The sequence below is a fragment of the Sus scrofa genome, chromosome 15, assembly GCF_054392235.1.
Source record: "Sus scrofa isolate SSC_HxYL_T2T_F1_AM1 chromosome 15, Sscrofa_HxYL_maternal_Yorkshire_Landrace_v2.0, whole genome shotgun sequence".
NCBI classification, from domain to species: Eukaryota; Metazoa; Chordata; class Mammalia; order Artiodactyla; family Suidae; genus Sus; species Sus scrofa.
The window spans coordinates 96,511,892-96,533,200 of NC_139397.1; the positions used below are offsets into that span (position 1 = coordinate 96,511,892).

The window sequence follows — 21,309 nt, forward strand, 5'->3', positions numbered from 1 at the left end:
TTTCCTTAGTTCAAAATATAATTTCTTTGTGATTTCTTCTTCATTTACAAATATTCGAGGATTTTCCAAGTATCTTTTTGTTATTGATTTCTAATTTAATTCTGTTATGGTCAGAAGATATGCTGCATATGACGTCAGTCCTTTTACATTTATTGAGACTTCTTTTATGGTTCAGCATAAAGTCTATCTTGGTGAGAGTTCCATGTGCATTTGAAAAATATTTATATTTTGTTGTTTTTGTCTACAGCATTCTATAAATGCCAAGTTGATCAAATCGGTTATAGTACTTTTTGTCTTCTATATTCTTACTGGTTTTATATGTACTTGTTCTATTAATTATAGGGATGGGAGTGTTGAAGTCTTCAACTATGCTTGTGGATTATATATTCTCCTTTCAGGTCTGTCAATTCTTGCTTTCCTATATTTTGAAGATTTTTCAGTAAGTTCATACACATTTAATATTGTTGTGTCTTCTAATGCTTTTACTCTTTAATCATTATGAAATGTTTCTCTTTTTTGTCTTTTTGTCATTTTCTTGGGCCACTCCTGCAGCATATGGAGGTTCCCAGGCTAGGGGTCGAATCAGACCTGTAGCCGCCAGAGCCACAGCAACACAGGATCCAAGCCGCGTCTGCGACCTACACCACAGCTCACGGCAACGCCAGAACCTTAACCCACTGAGCAAGGCCAGGGATCGAACCCGCAACCTCATGGTTCCTAGTCGGATTTGTTAACCACTGAGCCACAAAGGGAACTCTGTGAAATGCTTCTTTTTGTTCCCTGTTCTGATATCAACTGTGTCTGATATTAATGTGGCTACTCCAGTTTACTTATGATTTGTGTTTGCATGGTATATTTTCTCCATACTTTTAGCTTATAAAGTGTATTTCTTTAGATGGCGTGTAGTTGGGTATCTTTTTAAAAAATCCAGTGTGACAATCTCTGACTTCTAAGCGGAGTATTTATTCCCTTAATGTTTATTGTAATCAATGTATTTGTCTTTGTCTACCATAGTTCTCTTTGTTTTCTATCTACCTTATCTGCTCTTCATTCCTTCCTTTTTCCTCTTCCATCTTATTTGAGATTGAGTACTTTTTATTGCATTCCATTTAAATTTTACTATTGGCTTTTTATTGCTCCCTCTTATTATCTTTTTTTTTAAATTAAAGTATAGTTGATTTTCAATGTTGTGCCAATTTCTGTTCTACAGCAAAGTGAAAATATTATTTTCAATCATGGTCTATCCCAGGAGATTCAATATTGTTCCTGTGCTATACCATAAGGAGCTATTGTTTATCCATCCTAAATGTAATAATTTACATCTGCTATTATCCCCATTATCTTTATAGTGGTTGTTGTAGGCATTGGAATGCATCTTTAACTTGTTACAGTATAGATTCAAATAATAACATACCACTTCTTGTATAATGTTAGGACTTTACATTAGTATACTTCCATTCCCCTCCCACGCTTTGATTATTATTATCATTTATTTTGTTGATACATATGTTATAAACCCAATGTATTATTATTTTTGCTATGAGTCAATTATCTTTTGATAAAATTAATAAATGAGAAAAAAATCTTTTACATAAAGCCTTATGTTTGCCATTGCCAGATTTTTCATTCTCTTGTGTGTTTTTAGTCTGAGAACCTTCCTTGCATTGTAGGTCTGCTCTTTTGTTTGTCTCTAAGAATGTCTGTTACCTCCATTTCGTAGGATGTTTCCTTAGACATAGAATTAAAAAAAAAAAATTTCTGGCTGTACCCATGACATATGGTTGTTCCTGGGCCAGGGTTTGAATCTGAGAGCTACAGCTGTGACCTACACTGCAGCTGTGGCAACACCGGATCCTTTAACCCACTGTGGTGGGCCAGGGATCAAACCTTCACAGCGACCTGAGCTGCTGCAGTTGGATTCTTAACCCACTATGCCACAGCAGGAACTCCTTTTAGCCAAAGAATTTTAAATTGGCAATAATTTCTTTATTTTACAGATATTGCCTTCTCATTATGTTCTTTTTGGATGTGAAATCTGTGGTCATTCTTTTTTTGTTCCTCTTTATGTAATGTATCTTTTTTCCTCTGTCTGTATGTAAGATTTTATAATTTTTCCTAGTTTTCAGCACACACCCCTTGGTGTGGTTTAAGGGGTGTGTGTGTGCGTATGCATGCATGTGTGTGCACTTATTCTCACTGGGGTTTATTGAATTTCTGGGATCTCTGGATATATGTTGTCCTTGGGGTTTGGAAAATTTTGTATATACCTCTTAAGTCAACCCAATGCTACTCATTGAAAAGTCCATTTTCTCTTACTGATTTAAGATGCTGCCTTTATCATATACTAAATTTCTATACATAGTTGGATCTACTTCCAAACTTTCATTCTGTTTCATTGTTCTGTTTATTAGTGTACCAAAATGATACTGTTTTAATATTTGAGCCTTTAAAATACCTGTTACATTTAGTAAGACCAGCCTCTTCATTGCACTTTGTTTTACTGACTTTTATTTGTTTGTTCTCTCAAATGATCTTTTTTTGGCCGGGTCATGGCATGCAGAAGTTCCCAGGCCAAGGATCGAAACCATACCTTAACAACGCCTTGAGCCACAGCAGTGACAAAGTCAGATCCTTAACCTGCTGAGCCACCAGGGAACTCCTCAAATGAACTTTATAATCAATTGGTTTAACTCCAAAATTGAGTGGAAGATGAGTGGGAGGTGCTTATATTTTAGGGGATACATAACTATAGAGAAAGTTCCATTTCAGGAGCATTTTGAAGGTTAATTTTTCTGAAGCAGATGTTGCATCAAAGGGTAATTGGGATAAAGGTCATTTGGGAAGTTGGACCCTGACTGAGATGTTAACCTTGATGTTTTAGCAAGCTAGTATGAAAAAGGCAGAGAGCAGAAATCCAAAAATAACAATGAAAGAAACGTTATATCTTTTTCTTTTTTGTACTAATCTGATTTTATGTGTTCCTTTGCAGTTTTTAGTGAGAGCTGATTTGTCCTAACTTTGGCACTTCTCATCTCCCAAAAGAACAGAGCTGTCTGTTGCCCTTTCAGGAAAAGACACCCCGGATCTAGTCTTAATCAGATATGTGCACCAAATTAACTAGCCACTAGCAGTGATGGCCTGCTCTAAGCCATCTGCCTTTGGTATAAGGGCATAATGGGAGGCATTATAATACCTTAGTAAAAGCACTGATTTTGGAATCAATCAGACCTGGGTTCAAATCATAGCACTTCTGCTTCCTAGTTGTGACCTTGGGTATTCGTTTCTTCGTTTGTTAAAATGAGAATGTAATGCTTACCTTATAGGTGCTGAGCTGGTTAATTGTAAAGTATCGTAGTAGTCTCTTCTTGCTCTCATCTTTATTTAGGCATCATTAATGCAGGTGTGAATAGAGAGGACTATGGTTTATTTTCATGCCCTGCTCTTTCTCTGTAGGATGCCAGTGGACACATCCAGGAGTTAGGGCTGTGATCTTGGCTTTATCATCACTGTGTTGGTGCATAAACTCACAATTAATTTATATTTCATTTCACTTGGAGTTAGAATATTATAGAAAAAGAAGAATATGCTTGTTTGTTTGTTTGTTTTTGCCAGAATGGTATTTGAAACAAGAGCTGGTGAAGTAGAAAGTGATAGGTAAACCTCCGCCTTTCATGAAGAGTCTCCTAGAAGACTTGAATAGATTCAGGAATGTCTGCTGCTCTCCGTAGACGTAGACGTAAATGAATCCCTTCCTGGATGCAGAGAGAACTAATATGCCATTTAGGCTTAGAGCTCAAGCTTAACCTCCATTTTTTTAGACTCCAGCTCCAAGATTTAAAAAAAAAAAAGCAAAAACCCTCGTTTCAAATCTCATCTGATGAAACCGTACTAAAACGCTTTTGACACCTTTTAGTATTGTATATAATATCTGAATTATTTTCCAAACAAATCTTGCTGGAATCATTGAGTCATCCATTTGATACAACATACTGAGCACCTATGGTAGGAAGGTGCTGCCAGGTTGCAGAGACATAAAAAATCATTAAGGTGAAGTTCTTTTGCTAAAGTGATTCTTGGATAAAAAGAGGGAGACTAATGTGTATAATGAAAAAGTCTAATCTCAGTTTTATTTTGAAATCAGTTTCTGATTTCCAGATGCCTAATGGAAAATAATAGGATTCTATGTGTACTAAAAAAATTCCAAATACCCAAGAAATATAGTAGATGCCTGAACAAGTTCCTGTCTCAAAGATATCCCATGTAATTGGAAACGAATGACATATAATAATCTCTGCTTGAGTTATCATGGTATTTTTATACAAATTAATTTCTTAAATTAAAAACATTTGATCAGAGGTGTTCTGTGCCATTTACAGTTACCTATTTATAAAATGAAATAAACATTATTTTCAGTTGCACAAAATACTTATAATTTTATTTATTTATTTATTTATTTTTTTTGTCTTTTGTCTTTTTGTTGTTGTTGTTGTTGTTATTTCTTGGGCCGCTCCCGCGGCATATGGAGGTTCCCAGGCTAGGGGTTGAATCGGAGCTGTAGCCACCGGCCTACGCCAGAGCCACAGCAACGTGGGATCCGAGCCGCGTCTGCAACCTACACCACAGCTCAGGCAACGCCGGATCGTTAACCCACTGAGCAAGGGCAGGGACCGAACCCGCAACCTCATGGTTCCTAGTCGGATTTGTTAACCACTGCGCCACGACGGGAACTCCGAGATTTATCCTCTTATCAGGGGGAACCCTCAAGCACATTTATACACAAACCTTAAACCCCTAACCAAATAAACCCACCCCAAATTTGCCCATCTATAAGTGTAAGGGCCATATCAGTAACCCCTTCTTTCTCTATGTTAAATATAATTGAGGTATGCACTTAATCCTTGTCATGGTGGTCTTGTTAGAAATGGACATGAACTCCTATAGAGATGACATTTCTCCTACTTCACATAGGCTACTAGAAAATGCAAAATATCACATTTTTGCATTATGTTAATTCAACAGAATTTAGCAAAAATAAAAGCAGGAGTTCCTTTTGTGACTTAGTGGAAATGAATCTGACTAGTAACCTTGAGGTTGCAAGTTCGATCCCTGGCCTTGCTCAGTGGGTTAAGGATCCCGAATTGCAGTGAGCTGTGGTGTAGGTTGCAGACGCGGCTCAGATCTTGCATTGCTGTGGCTGTGGCATAGGCCAGTGGCTGTAGCTCTGATTTGACCCCTAGCCTGGGAACTTCCATGTGCCGAGGGTGTGGCCCTAAAAAGCAAAAAAATAAAAAAATAAATAAAAGCATTATTGTCAGGTACAATGTCCTCCTACTTTAGGCAAGAACAAAATTACCACTGAGGTTTTCCTTTGTACCAAATCTTGGTTCTTGGCCTAAGAACTCATTTGTCTGATATTGAACCAGACAAATTAATTCAAGTTCAGTTTCTTATCTGTAGACTCAAGTGTGGTTTCCTTTTGTAGCAGTGAGCTGGTAGACTTACTGGATAAAATGTAGGATGCCTAGTTAAATTGAATTTCAGATAAAGAATGAATATATTATTGTATGTTCCAAAGAATGAATATATTATTGTATGTCCAAATATATTATTGTATGGGACATACTTATATACTAAAAGATTATTTCTCATTTATCTGAAATTCAAATTTAACTGATGTTCAGTATTTTTCTTCACTAAATTGGGCAACCTGGTTGTTGGGCTTCTTAGCAGGTGATCCTTCTTACCCTATTCGTATTTACTTATCTGTAAAGTGTAACACAGAAGTGTGGCTAAAATAAGCCCACACCTATGCGTTTATTTTGCTTTTATAGACATCAGCTGTAAACCCTGTCCAGAGGCCCTGGTACAACTTATATGTTCAGCATTTAGGATCTCTGGAATGACTAAATAGTAAGGTAAAATGTTCTGAGAATGAAAACACCCACGTCTATAGTGAGTTAACAGTCTCTCTGAGCTGAATCACACAGCCACTTTCTGCTCTCTGGCTTAATGTGGGACTGGGTGTTTTTATTTCACCTCCAACAGGTCACAGTAGGAAAAAAGTCTTCTTCCTTCAGTTCAGGTTCAGCTTTTTTTTTTTTTTTTTTTTTTTTTCTTTTTTTTTTATGGCTGCACCTGTGCATATGGAGTTTCCCAGCCTAGGGGTCCAATCGGAGCTGTAGCCACCAGCTTACGCCAGAGCCACAGCAACGTGAGATCTGAGCCATGTCTACCATCTACATCACAGCTCATGGCAACGCCAGATCTTTAACCCACTGAGCGAGGCCAGGGATTGAACCCTCAACCTCATGGATGCTAGTTGGGTTTGTTAACCGCTGAGCCACAATGGGAACTTCAGCATTTGGCTTTTGTTAAATATTTCACAGCCGTGGATTTTTGAATGTCGAGAGGTCCTTTTATTGGATTTTGATGTCTGATTCTGACTTCTTCATAGGCATTGAATCTGTTCATACAAGGATTCAACTGAAACTTGTTATAAGGAGCCCCATCTGGGTATCCAGGGCCACCAGCAATGGTATTGTTCTATGTTACTCACATTGTAATGAGCTTACAACCCTAAATCTTTAGATGTACTGCAAATTTAATCGAAAGAAGCATTTCAGCACTGAGATCTATTATCCAGTGAATTGAAGAGGAAATAAGAAAATAACATTGATGTGTGTCTGGGGTCCACAAATATACCAAATGAAAAAAATCTATTGGCTCATAATTTATTTCTAAAAGGGTCTTGTAATACAAAGTGTTGAATAATGAGAGATAGTTGATAGGTACCTGTGATGAGGGCTGATATTTTTAGAGAATTATCCCTTTTTTGGGGGGAGGGGTGCTGTACTCCCAGCATATGGAGGTTCCCAGGCTAGGGGTTGAATCAGAGCTGCAGCTGCCAGCCTCTGTCACAGCCACAGTAACGCCAGGTCCAAGCCGCATCTGCAACCTACAACACAGCTCACAGCAATGCCAGATCCTTAACTTACATTCTCATGGATACTAGTTGGGTTCATTACCCCTGAGCCACAAGGGATACTCCAATCCCTTTTTCTAAATAAGGGTCTACTTCACACATGGCCAGGCTTAACTGGGGAGAAACACGAGTGATAGAGTGACCACCACCTGTTCCTGGAAAAGCATTTGGATAGGTGGATGACCATTATCAAATGGCCTACATACTTGTCACATGAGGGCAATACATGTTTTAAAAATAATAGGTTGTTGGAATTCCCTTGTGGCCTAGCAGTTAAGGACTCAGCATTGTCACCCGTGTAGCTTAGGTTTGATCCCTGGCGCAGGAACTTCCACATGCTGCAGGCGTGGCCAAAAAAAAAAAAAAAAAAAAAAAAAAAAATCCCCAAACAAACAAAAAAACCAGGTTGAACATGGGAGTGCCTCCTTTTGGCCATGGCATCTTTCCCCTCTTATATGAGAAATTCACCTGGCTATAGTAGGGTGATCCTGATCCTGGCTGGTAACCTTTATTAAATTAACATAATTTTGTACAATTGTTGCAATTGTTTAGCATATGAGAAAAATTACGCGGAAGAAATACCTCTAGGTCTTCCATGTTATCCAGGAAAAAGACCTTCTGGACTTTTCTGACTGTTGATATCCCTATATGGTGACTCAACATCCATCACTGAATGATTTGTGATCTTTTCTCTGCCGTTTGTTGAAGGTTTTAGCAGTAGTGAAATCCCCAAAACAAGGGATCAGATTGGACTCAGACTAATGAAGGGTTTACCCTTGTCCTAAACCTTTGGAGTCTGGATTTGAGTTGTGAAACAGCTGTATTTGTGATTCTAGTTAATTGAGCTCTTACCTCTTACTTAGAACATATTCATTCATTACAAACTATTGAAATGCAAGTATGTTTTATAAGCGCTAACATACCATATTCATTATGCTGCAGGGGTCTTGCCCAATATAAGAAGCATCTGAAATATGTTAAAATATAAATTCCAAGGACCATCTTTTGGAGATTCTGCAAATTTGGAAGGCATTGACTTTAGATAAGGTTAATGTATGAAATGCCCTGGTTGTCTGGATTTTGTCTAGAATTTGATCTGTGGGGTACATCATGTCACCTTACTTATTATTTATCTCAATTTCGTAAACTTTGGTACATTTTCCCTTTTAGCCTTTATTATGGGAGGAATATTATTTTTTCAGTCTTTCTTTCGATGAAAATTGCTTCATGCACATCATCATTTTAGTTGCCTTTTACCTAAGCTTCTGACCATGTGTGATGTTAAGTCTGAGGACCAGCATTGCGTTCATGCTTCCAGATATGGGTGTACCATTGTGCACAGGCGGGTGAGACAAGTATTCCCCTCTCACCCCTCATTCCTCCCAGACCCCATCTCTCTATCTCTATTCCAACCACTCAGAACAGCTTCATCAACATCTCCCAGACTCCCTCTGGCTCTTCTCTCTTATAGTTTTCCTCGTTCTGGGACACCCGAATCCTTTCAACCCACCTACACCTGGGTAACTCCCACCACTTCTTTTACCTTCCCTGCCCCCAGCCATCTAGGCTGCATGTTCTTTTTTCCATATAGCATCGTGTGGTGTCACCTAGGAAAGAATTCATCACATTCCATCATTTGTCACACTGCAAGACTACAAGCTTTGTCTTTCCAATAGCAAGCATGGACCATGGCATATAATCTGTGTTCAGTACATATTCGTTGAAAGTATGTTTATTTGTTACACTTTTTTTTTTTTTTTGGTCTTTTTGCCTTTTCTAGGGCCGCTCCCGTGGCATATGGAGGTTCCCAGGCTAGGGGTCGAATCAGAGCTACAGCTGCTGGCCTACACCACAGCCACAGCAACGCGGGATCTGAGCTGCATCTGCGACCTACACCACAGTTCACGGCAATGCCAGATCCTTAACCCACTGAGCAAGGCCAGGGATCGAACCTGTGACCTTATGGTTTCTAGTCGGATTCGTTAACCACTGCGCCATGATGGGAACTCCTGTTACACTTTTTTTTTTTTTAATTAAAAAAAATTTTTTTTAAGACTGCACCTGTAGCATATGGAAAGTCCCAGGCTAGGAGTTGAATCAGAGCTGCAACTGCTGGCCCATGCCACAGCCACAGCAACACCAGATCTGAGCCACACTGCAACCTACACCATAGCTAATGGCAATGCCAGATCCTTAACCCACTGAACAAGGCCAGGGATCAGACCCACATCCTCATGGATACTAGTTGGGTTCTTAACCCACTGAGCCACAAAGGGAATTCCTATTTATTACATTTTCTGATGCCATCTTGCATTTATTCACCTCTTTGCCCCCATGGCAGGGGATGGTGTCTGTAGAGAAAGGCCCTGAAGCCTGGCGAAACTGAAGGCTCAGATCCTAGAGTTTCATAAGTACATTTTTGCATGATTTCTAAATGCTGACACTCATCTTTCAATTTTGTATGGAATCACAGAGTTTTGAGAGATTCTTCTAGTATTTATTTTGTTTCTATGGGCATTTCACATGTTAGCTATCTTAGTATCATCTATAATGCAGGAGCTTTTTCTTGTGCTTTCTTGCAGGGCACCTATGAAATATCAGATGGTCCCAATACTGATCTCTGTGGAAACTCATTTTTGTGTTCAGAAATATGTTTACTTCTACTTGTTTTCTGTTTTTAGCCCTTACGCTTAGCTCTCCTTGACAAAATGTCAAAGATTTTAAGAACATAGCTCTTAAACTCATGCATAGCCAGTTGGATTAGAAGGATTCTAATAGAAATTTTATTGGGTGATTAGAATGGGAAGAAGGTCTATAGAAACATATCAATGAGAACTCATATCAGATAATGTTACTGGGAGTATAAGGACCTTAGAAAGATGTGGATACTTTCAGAATGTGTATGAAAGCATCTATTAAGAACATGTGGAGTTCCCCTAGTGGCACAGCAGAAACAAATCTGACTAGGAACCATGAGGTTGCGGGTTTAATCCCTGGCCTTGCTCAGTGGGTTAAAGATCTGGCATTGCCGTGAGCTGTGGTGTAGGTCGCAGATGCAGCTCGGATCTGGCATTGCTGTGGCTCTGGCATAGGCCGGTGGCTACAGCTCTGATTAGACCCCTCACTTAGGAACCTCCATATGCCATGGATGTGGCCCTAAAAAGACAAAAAGACAAAAAAAAAAAAAAAAAAAAAAAGGACACGTGTCTACCATGAGGTTGGCATATACATGATACTATGTGTAGAATAGATAACTGGTAAGGACCTGCTGTGTAGCACATGGAAATCTACTCAATATTTTGTAATAACCTATATGGGAAAAAAGAATATATGACTATATATATGCATAATTGATTCATTTTGCTGTACATCTGAAACTAATACAACACTGTTAAGTCAACTATACTCCAAGAAAATAAAAAACAAAACAAAATTTTAAAAATTGAGTAATTAAAGGTTTACTAACAGAAAAACAAAAACAAAAAAAACCCCAACAACTCATGTCTACCAACTCAACTCAAAGTCCTTACAAAGGTCTACTAGGCCTGACATGATCTGGCCCACTGCTCCTCCTCTGAACACATCTTTTACCACAATCTCCTTCACCCACTTGTTTTCTCCCAAATGAGCTTCCATTCTGCTTTTGTTCACTCACCCTGGGCCAGAAAACTGCCTCTCATCTCTCCTCTCTCAATCTCTGCTCAAATATCACCTTCTTACTGTGTTCTTCCTTGGCCACTCTAGGAAAAAATAGCACCTCTCCTATTCTGTCAGGCACTACCTGTCTCCCTCTCAGGCTTTTTCTCTAGTACGTATCACCTTCTGATATATTTTATGTTTGTGTTTTTCTGTCTCCCTGCTGGGAAGTAAACACGATGAAGCCTGAAGATGGTCTGTTTTGTTCACTGCTGTATCCTCTGCACTTAAATCGGAGCCTGGAAATAGACTAGGAGGTGAATCAACAGTCATTGTTCAACATTGAATTTAGTTCCTATCATACAGTATTTTAAAGTCTGCATTATTATAAAAAAAAAAAAATGGAGTGCCACATGACCAAGGAAGAATTAAAAAGCTGTGGAAAATTACCGCCTAAACTACTGGGTTTTAACATTTTTATTGAGATTTTTAAAATCTTTCATGGACTATTTCAATCTAATACTGCTAAACTCTTTGAGAAGATAGGAAAAAATATTCATCATAATTTACAATAGTGAGGAGTTCCTGTCGTGGCTTAGCAGAAATGAATCTGACTAGCATCCATGAGGACGCAGATTCGATCCCTGGCCTCACTCAGTGGGTTAAGGATCTGGCATTGCCGTGAGCCGTGAGCTGCATGTAGGGTGCAGACATGGCTCAGATCCTACGTTGCTGTAACTGTGGTGTTGACCAGGGGCTACTGCTCTGATTTGACCCCTAGCCTGAGAACTCCATATGCCATGAGCGTGGCCCTAAAAAGACAAAAAATAAATTTACAATAGTGAAAAATAGTGTAAATATCCAACAGTAAGGAGTGGCTTAATAAGTTCGTGTATATTCATATGGTGTCTTCTTATAAGGCATGAGAAACAATATTAACATAGAATAATGCTTCTCATATACTGTTTAGTGTAGAAAATATAGAAATATGCAAAAATGTGATTTGTTTTATGTATGTGTGTGTATATATTGGACATATCCACACTCAGAGGACTGGAAAGAAATGCATCCAAAATAGTAATGAAACAGATACAGATAGTTTAAGTAAACTGCCCACGGTAGCACTCTACGCTAAATGGAGGAGCTGGGAGTCAAATCTAGGCAGACCAGCTCTAGCCTGCATCTTAGCATCTTCTGTACCCTACACTGATGGTCTGCATGTGTCACGCTGTCCTCCTCAGCCTCCTCAGCACCACCTCTTCTAACAGTGAGCTTCCATGGGTGCAAGGCTGGGTATCTGTACCCCTGCACCTAGCACATGCACCAGCTCACCACACTGAAGAGTTCAATTACAGCCCACTGTAACTTTGGGTCTTAAGTCTTCCCTCCAGGATAATAGGGTTAGATATAGGCAGACATAAATCAGTCCTTTAGTTTTACCTGGAAAAGTCTATTGAATAGTAGTATTCAATACTATGTAGGCTTATGTGTAGTACTTTCTCTAATGACAATGAATGAGCCCACCAGTATTGAGTTTTTCCTTTTTCAGGACTGGGGCTACTGCTGTTGATCAGTGTGGAAAGGATTTAGCTAAAAAAACCAAATCTGTTAAAAATAGGTCCAATTGCTCAGTTATAAGCATATAAGTTGACACCTTGGGCAGCTTTTAGGTTATGGCATCAGTTTATTTGAGGGCAGGCTCAGACAAAACATTTTGCAAAGAATCATCATTGGTAAAGCCTAATTGGATGTTTAATCAAAACACAGTGTATGTAAATATAGCCCTAGACTAGAGTTTATAATGTTAGGCAAGTGGCTTACAAGATGGTCACCATTTGTTCTTCTGTTTCCTTAAGCGGCTATCTTGATAGCCAAGATGTCCTGTTTATAAACTGTCATCTACGGGGCCAGGGAGCAAAGTCAGTCCTGTGATGGATCACCCTCAGCAGGCTGACTCCGCCTGTCCTTCTTGCTGGCTCTAATTAAAAGACGGCGAAGTCAGGGGTCTAAGGCAGGGATGACAATAGGGCGGCAGTCCCCAAAATAGCAGCAAAGGAAAATGGATGCCTTTGAGTGATTGCATGATGTCTGAATTAATGGGCAGGAAATGAGCGATTATTGCATACTTAAAGCTGGGCTTTTTTTTTTTTTTTTTTTTTTTTTTTTATAAAGCTTGTGGTGTGCTCAAAGCCGTGTACTTGAACTTGGGGAGATTTAAGAGAGGAATTTGTTCAGTTATTGTTTGGCTGGATGTAATGCATATCCAAGCAGTGCTTAAACTAAGGGGAAGAAACTGTTACTGCTGTTTCAGTATCGATGTTTCTAAAATAGGCTTGATCTTAGGAAACTCATTTTGTAGACGCATGTAGTCTCTAGCCAGTTGTTGACTGAGACAAACCGCTTTTATTGCCACTGCCTCTGTTCCTGACTTAAAATAATATTAGTTGGTATTTAAATAGCTGTTTTACCTTGGAAACAAAGCTTCTAAGATCACCCTCTCTCCCTCCCTTTCCGCCCCCCACCCCGCCTTTCTTTCTTTCATTCGGAATATATTCTCACAGCACTTCTGTTTGGCAAGTCAGTGATAAGCATCCTTATTTTTTTGTGGCCAGTTAGTTCAGTAGGTTAAGGCCTCACACACAAGGGGCCAAGGTCCAGCGTTTGGCTCCCCCGTGGGGGAGGTGGGGGTGAGCTCCCCTAGGCTGCACTCCTCACCCCAGACGCCATCTTGTAATGGTGTCCATTCATCATGGGCAGAAATAGGAGAGCGCGTGAGGGTGGATCACAGCAAATCCATCACCACTGCTAGAAACCCAACTGATCATGCTGGCCTCACAGACTGGGGGCTGGGAGGGGTCAGGGGAGTTGCTCTATGCAAGCAACAGTGAGGCATGCAAATGGAGAAATTGAGGTACAGTGAGAGTGTATTGCTGAATTTTAAAAAATTGATCATTTTAATCAACTTCAAGGCCACATTCTTTTTACCGACTTTTCAGCCCGCTGGAATTTTTTTAGACATAATCCTAAAATCCTTTCCCACTATCTGGCCTGTGTCACATATGGGCACCTAATTATTTCTTAAACTATCTTTTGTTCTAAAAATAACCACCACGAATTTAATAGCTGGAAAACGGATGTCAAATGAAACCCTGCTCACATATATCTTCTCACAGAGACTGGCCTACCTTAGACGAACCTATAGGGAATAAAGGAGAAAAAAAAATACCGGAACATAACACTGACTTCAAAAGGCAGATGATTTAGGCTGAGGTAGGGGATGTTATATTTGGCCTGGTTTTGTTTTTGCAGGACAGTTATTCTTAGAGTGGCTGACCTTCCTGTGGATTTCTTTTATCTTGACTAACGTTGGCTCCTCTGTTTTTTCCCCCACTTATGTATTTATTTTCCCTCCAACTGGTGGGGCTTGGAGAAGCCCAGCTGCTCTCAGCCCCACAGACTGTGCTCTCAGATGCTTCAACTGCCCTTGGTGGCTGAGGTCCCCGCTCCCACAGAACAAGCCCACCATCAAGGCTCCACCGAGACGAGGACAATCTGAGCCATGTTCCTTATTCTGTGCTGTCCTGTGTCATGCTTTCCTCATAGTAGGCCTTTTATGAGCAGTCACTGAGTTGAATGGGCACAGAAGCTAAGGTCTGTAAATGCTACTTATGGGCTTCTCTGATGAGAGTGATTTGGCTTCATTTTCCTCCACTCCTGGCTTATTTTCTCATTGTGAGTGGCCTCTTTTCCTTACCTTGGCCACTAGGCTTACTCACACCATCGAAGTCTGATCAGGAAGGCCCCATTCTCAGTGTCTAAAGCTCCTGTCCCCAGCCCTCCTTCCCTGACTCCTGGTTGGAGCTTCTGCCCCTCTGTGTGGCTTCAGGGTTTATTGCTACCCACACTTTATTCTTTCTGATAGGAGAAGCTCATAAGTGACCCCAGAAGTTAGCAAGGTAGAGAGGAGGCTGAAGAGGTTGGCATAATCACAGACACTGAAGCCAGACTGCATGGATCAAATCCATCACTTTGTAGCTATGTGACCTTAGACAAATTACTTAATGTCCCTGGCCTCCATCTTTTCATCTTTGAATGTGAATAATAGTACCTACCTCATTGGTTAATAGTTTTTGTAAAGCACTTAGAACAGATCTGGCAAAGAATAAATGCTATGGAAATGTTATTCAAATCATGAGAAGTTCCTCCCCCCCCCACCTCTCCGCTAACTACCTTGCCTATTATTTTCCTATAGCTTTGCTCTTCTGGGTGGCAGGCTCGAGGCTGTGTGTTTGGGGACTAGGAATCAGGCATCACCTGCCTGCAGGCCTGGCCCCTAGCAAAGGTGTACCTCCAGGTTAGTACATCTGCTCTGAATGAGCCCGTGTGAAGCCTTGGCCCTGATGTAGGACATGATTTTCAGGGTCCTGCTGGCTGTGGAGTCATCACGTATGTGTGGGGTAGGGGTGTATGTGTGGTCTGTGAGGTGTGTGGAATATGGTGTCCCACCAGAATCATTGTGGGTTAAGGACTGTTTTGTACCTCAGACATTCGGAGACATTTTTAGAAAGCAACTCGAGAAGAAGAGAAATTCTGCCAAAGAATGTGGTCAAAGAGAGGAAGAATCAAGAAGCAGGAAAATTTGCTTCTTGGAGAGAATTTAGAGTTTAGTTGCTTTCACAGTATGAACATATATTTATTATATCTGTGACCTAAATATGTCCCCAATTTTGAATAATAAGCCAAAAGAAGCACTCAAGGACCTATGTGTCAAGGAAGAGGGAAAAGCCCAGCATCCTCAGCTCCTACTGGCCTCAGAAGAGCCCTGGGGTCTCTTCAGAACCTGCTTGGACCTTCTTGGCTCTTTGCAGATTCCTAACCACATTTGCTTTTCGCAGTGCCAATAATCAAGATAAAATAAATACACTTTCCCACATCTATTTCTATTGCTTCTTTCTTTCTTCCTCCCTTCCTTCCTCCTTCCTTCCTTCACTTTTTTCATAACTAGTCATGGGATGCATAAGGGAATTACTACCTACATGTTTTGAAACCTTTGAAATGGTCCATATATTTAAATATAACTTTTGAATTCTGAAAGATAACTGTGACTCTCCCATACTGACAGGCCTGGGGCCATGACTCTCTGGATTACCATAACCATAGTTATTATTCAATGTTTCACCCTTGTTTTATTAAATAATTAATAAATATTTATTGCAGGTTATTATTTATTTATTTATTATTTATTGCTGATTATGTGGGTAAATATGCCATCTATTATATCATCAGTTAAACAGGAGTCTGTGTTGATATAATTTTATCTCCCTTGGGCTTCAGGTATGTAGAAATGCGTTGATAATTTTGGGTTCATGACACATTCTTATCCCTGGTTCCTGCTTTGATTATTTACTTGTTTATTCATATAATTTTATAAAGTAATAAGTATCCACGAACCTGTTGGTAGAACTCGGCCTCTGTTCACTGGTGCTGACTAGAAACTTGGAGACAGAGTTTTGGGTGAAGGAGAGTCACAGGAGGCTAATGCCACCCTTAGGAGAGATTGGGAGGGGTTTAATAGTTTTGGGAGTGAAAAATAGGGCTGCAGATAAGGACCAGTGTAGAGGCAAGCTTGCAGTTTTCAAAGCTAGTTTTCAATGGTCTGGTGCTCTCCTTTCCAGAATAAAAAATGCCTTATTAACATCTTCCATTTGTTGGGAGTTTGAGTTCTGCAGAAGAACTCAAAGATACTGTTATCTATATTCCTTGAGGAGGGACCAGGACCCTACCCCAAAGCTGCACTCTTGTCTCTTGGTTACTCCTCCCTGGTCTTTGCATCCCTTCCCTCTCTGATCAGCAACTGTTTGAATCTGCCCTTCGGAACTCAGGGAAGGTCATGGAGGCTGAAGTTTATTCCTTAAATACAAGAAATGGGCGACACAGAAAGGCTTGTGTGCCCAGGACCCCATGGGGCCCTGCTGGGTTTCAAACCCACCATCCAACACAAAGTTCAATGTTAATAACCCATATCTATCTTGTGGTCATCCTACCACCACCCCGTCTATCTCCCTGCTCCTCCATCCAAGGAAGCCACCATCCAGAATCCTGTGATGAATAACCACCTAAAATATGTCTGCTGAGATGGAGATAAGGAGGAAAAAACATCCCCACATTCCAAGCAACTGACCCAGGGATTTCTGAAACAAATCCATTTGCAAGTTGGAGATAATGTGATTTTATTCAGGCCACCAGACCATCTAGTCGGATCCAACTTGTCTTGGCATGGAGGGCTTTGGCGGGCTTGTGAGGAAAGAGGTAGGAGGGGAGGAATTTCTCTGCCTTTTGATAGTAAGTGTTTCACAGGGACATGGTAATCTACATTTTAAAGTATAGCACTGAGGCTCCTTGTAGTAGACTATCAGAACTGATGTTCATTATTAGGTAAAAGCTATAAAAGTCTCCCATGAAGAGCAATTGTCTTACTTACTATGTAACAAAGCCCTGTCCTCCATCCTTCAGCTACTTTGAGTTCTTTTAGTTGCTTCTTCTGGCATGATTTCCATATTTCTTAATAACTGCGTGCTGCTCTCTTCTGAGTCATCAGTTTTACTCCCTACCTGTGGAATATCTCCTCCAGCACCGAGGACTTCACTCTCTTCCCTTACCCTCTGCGATTTTTGGTTCAATCAGTGTTTCAGAGTTTATAAAATTATGACTCTAAATATCACTGCCAGAGCTAAGTAGTGTGCTGTGATGATATTTCTTCTCTCATGTATGTCTTCACTTTCTCTGGAGCTACTGACTCCCTTGATTTTCACTGGACTTGTTTCCTTTGTATCCACTAATGTCTTTCCACACTCTCCCGCTCTCCCAATACAGTTTCCTCCAGTTAATCTATATGATCCTCTTTCGGGTTCTCCCTACACCCTCCCCCCCCGACTTTGCTCCCGGGAAGCTTCTCTCCTGGATCTTGCATCCTCTTCCTCTGATCTGAACCAGTCGCTCTGGAGGCCTGTGGTCAGGAGATTTTCCTTTGCCTTCTTCCTACACTGGATTCCTTATTTTTGTCAAGTGCAAATGTTTCTTTCTTGTTTTGCTCAATTGTTTTTGTCTAGGTTCTTTTGTTTCTTTCTTGTTTTGCTCAGTTGTTATTGTCTAGGTTCCAGTGTAGCTTCTGGGAACTGTAAGGCCATTTTTTTTTTTTTTTCTTTTGTCTCTTTTAGGGCTGCACCTGTGGCATATGGAAGTTCCCAGGCTAGAGATCAAATTGGAACTTCGGCAGCTGGCCTACACCACAGTCACAGCAACACAGGATCCAAGCCACATCTACAAACTGCACCACTGCTCATGGCAACACCAGATCCTTAACGCACCAAGCGAGGTCAGGGATCGAACCTGCATCCTCAAGGGTACTAGTCGGGTTCATAACCTGCTGAACCACAACAGGAATTGCCCATTCTTATTCCTGACCTTTTATGTGTTCCGCGTTGAGTGCCCTCTCATTCGTAAGCTCTCTCATTAGGATCTTCTCTTTATCCATGGGGTCCTAAAATTTCCTGATGTGGATATTTTTCATTATAGTAATACCCAACTCTCAGAGAGCCTTTCATTTTTCAGATTTATAAACGTTAATTCTGGGAATGTTTCTATTTGATAATTTCCCCTCCAACCATTTTCTCTCTTTTTTTTTTTTTTTTTTTTTTTTTTGGTCTTTTTACTATTTCTTGGGCCGCTGTTGCAGCATATGGAGGTTCCCAGGCTAGGGGTCGAATTAGAGCTTTAGCCACCGGCCTACGCCAGAGCCACAGCAATGAAGGATCCGAGCCGTGTCTGCAACCTACACCACAGTTCTAGGCAACGCCGGATCCTTAACCCACTGAGCAAGGCCAGGGATCGAACCTGCAACCTCATGGTTTCTAGTTGGATTTGTTAACCACTGTGCCACGACAGGAACTCCCCATCTTCTCTTTCTTTCTGTCAATTCTGTTTATCAGCTGTTCAGGGTTCAGCATTGACACTCTAATTCTCTTAGGTTTTTCTTTCATTGTCTATTTCCTTGGCAGATTTTTTTTTTTTTTTTTAATGTATCTTCCAATTCTCCTACTGGACTTTTTCTTTTGGCTGTCATATTTTTCTTTTCTAAAAGCGCTTCCTTCTTATTTGTTCCCTTTTTAGAGCTTCTGATTTCGTGGATGCAACATTTTCTCTTTTCCCCTTGAGGATATGAATGGTAGTTTTTTGGATATTTTCCAACAATGCTCCCTGCATTGTTTCTCTTACCTCTAAGTTCCTTTCCTTCCTACCAAGTTTATTGATTTAGATTTCTTTCCTTCATGTTTGAGAATTTTCTCAACCATCTGCTACTTCTCAGCTACAAGTTTATAATTAAGAGCAAGGACTGTATTTAAAATTATTTGTAACATTTTATTTTCTGAACAGGAATTATCTCTGATTTTCTGACATAAGTTTGATGAAATATTCATTTACAGAGAAATGAAAATTTTCTCATCATTCTACCTCCTAGAGATAACCACTATTTAAAAAAATCCTTCATGTTTTTATGCATATATAAAGATATATTTATAGAAATGGAGGTGTAACATACAGTGTTTGAAACCTACCTTTTTCACTGTCACTAGGCCATTAGTCTCTTTCAATGTCGGTACATATACTGTACCATTTTTATTGGCAACATTTCTTTAATCATTTGTTAAAAACATTTAGGTTTCCAATTTGTTACTATTATAATTAATGCTGAGCTAGACATTCTTTTTTACATTTCTTTTAATTACTTAATTTTTTATTGAGGTGTAGTTGGTTTACAACATTTTATTTACTGGGCATTATTTTATTTACTTGTCCACTTGTCTGTTTGCTCCCTTAGGAAGACTTCCTAAAGGAAAGTTGCTGAGAACATAGTAAGGCACATATTCAAGACTGGAGGTGCTGTTTGTATGTGAGGAACTTGTCGGTCAGTGAGAGTCACCGCAGAGTGATCAGTCTGTGAACTACCTTTTTCACTGATTGACAAGCCCCCCAATATAAATATCTATTGATCTATTTTCTGGGGCTTGCCCTCCCCCAGAGCTATGATCTCTTGTTGAGTGTGTAAATCTGATTGTTGCATTTGGGAGAAAGGTGGGAGAGGAGGCTGGCACCTCATCTTTGAAGATGAAGATGAGCAGTCAGTACCCTCTTTCCACTGCTCTCTGCTCTGCCTCGTGTCCCTTAGTGTTTTTGTCTTGCCAGAGAATACACTTCCCATTTCCCGCTCTTCAGGGTCGAGGTGAGTGTCCAGGATTGGGGAGGGGGTGAACAACTGCTCCATATGGGGGTTTTGGCCAAACACTCTCATTTCACAGGGTATTTAATTCCCAGTTCTCTGGCACCTGGTGCTTGCTGTTCCTGAGGCTCTCCTGGTTTGCGGATTCTATTAGCTAGCTTCTCTTCAGCATGTCCCTCTGCAGACACTTAGCTCCAACCTTTCCACTCAGTTAAGTCAGCGACCACCCTCCACCTGCTCTCCATGTACATATATTGAGGCTGAGGATGTCAGATGACTCTGAGGCTCAACAAAGAGGGAGCTCGTGTTTTAGTTTCCTTTTTCTTTTGCTGTTTTGAGGGTGGTTTTCAGAAGCGATGTGGCAGAACAGAAAAGCCAATCTACAATGTCTTGAAACCAGAAGTGTGCAATTAATTATTTAATATAGTTATGATAAGGGTTCCAGGAGCTATGAGGGTTTGGCCACCTGACCTAGAGGGAAGGCTCCTAAGGAAAGGATATAGTTGTTACTCATGAAGCAAATTAATCATATTCATTGTTTTCAGTTTTGCTTGAGACTTGGACTTTGCTAGGCACTTTATCTTTAAAATAAAATATGTTAAAATTCAAACTTCCAGTTATAAAATAAATAAGTCATGGGGATGTAATATACAGCATGGAGACTATAGTTAACAATATTGTTATATAACAATCTATTTAACAAATATAAACCATATTTATCTTTGAAAGTTGTCAAGAGAGTAGGTCTTAAAAGTTCTCATCACAAGAAAACAAATTGTAACTTTGTGTAGGGATGGGTGTTAACTGGACTTAGTGTGGTGACCATTTCACAATATACACAACTAACAAATCATTATACTGTAAACCTGAAACTATCATCATGTTATATGTCAATTATGTCTCAATAAAAATATGATATATTAAACCTTATGAAAATGTACTTTTTTTTTCTTTTCTGTCTTTTCAGGACTACACCCAAGGCATATGTAGGTTCCCAGGCTAGGGGTCCAATCAGAGCTGTAGCCGCCAGCCTACACCACAGCCACAGCAACACCAGAACCGGGCCGTGTCTGCCACCTGCACCACAGCTCACGGCAATGTGGGATCTGTAACCCACTGAGTGGGGCCAGGGATCGAACCCGCAACCTTATGGTTCCTAGTCAGATTCATTTCTGCTGCGCCATGATGGGAACTCCAATGTACATTTTTTTTAAAGCATAAACTGTTTAAATACAATGTCTGTTGGCAATGGTCGCTGGAATCTTTTCATGGGATAGTACATTTTTTGGAGGGTGGAGATTCTTTCTTACTTTGAAATGTTAAGTCATTTAGATCCTTAAAAATATATTTTCCAAATCCTTAAATAGTAGTTTATGTGACTCTCTTTCTTTGAACATCCCAAAGCTTAGAAAAA

At 40.1% G+C, this 21,309-nt stretch overlaps 1 long non-coding RNA gene across 1 annotated transcript in view; it reads left to right on the forward strand.

The window, feature by feature from the left end:
• The first annotated feature begins 4,432 nt into the window (after positions 1 to 4,432).
• The window catches only part of LOC146396001 (uncharacterized), an 881,025-nt gene continuing 864,148 nt past the window's right edge, over positions 4,433 to 21,309 (forward strand). The window contains exon 1 of the long non-coding RNA XR_014829825.1: positions 4,433 to 4,554. This is a non-coding gene — a long non-coding RNA (uncharacterized LOC146396001). The remainder of the gene's footprint in view (positions 4,555 to 21,309) is intronic.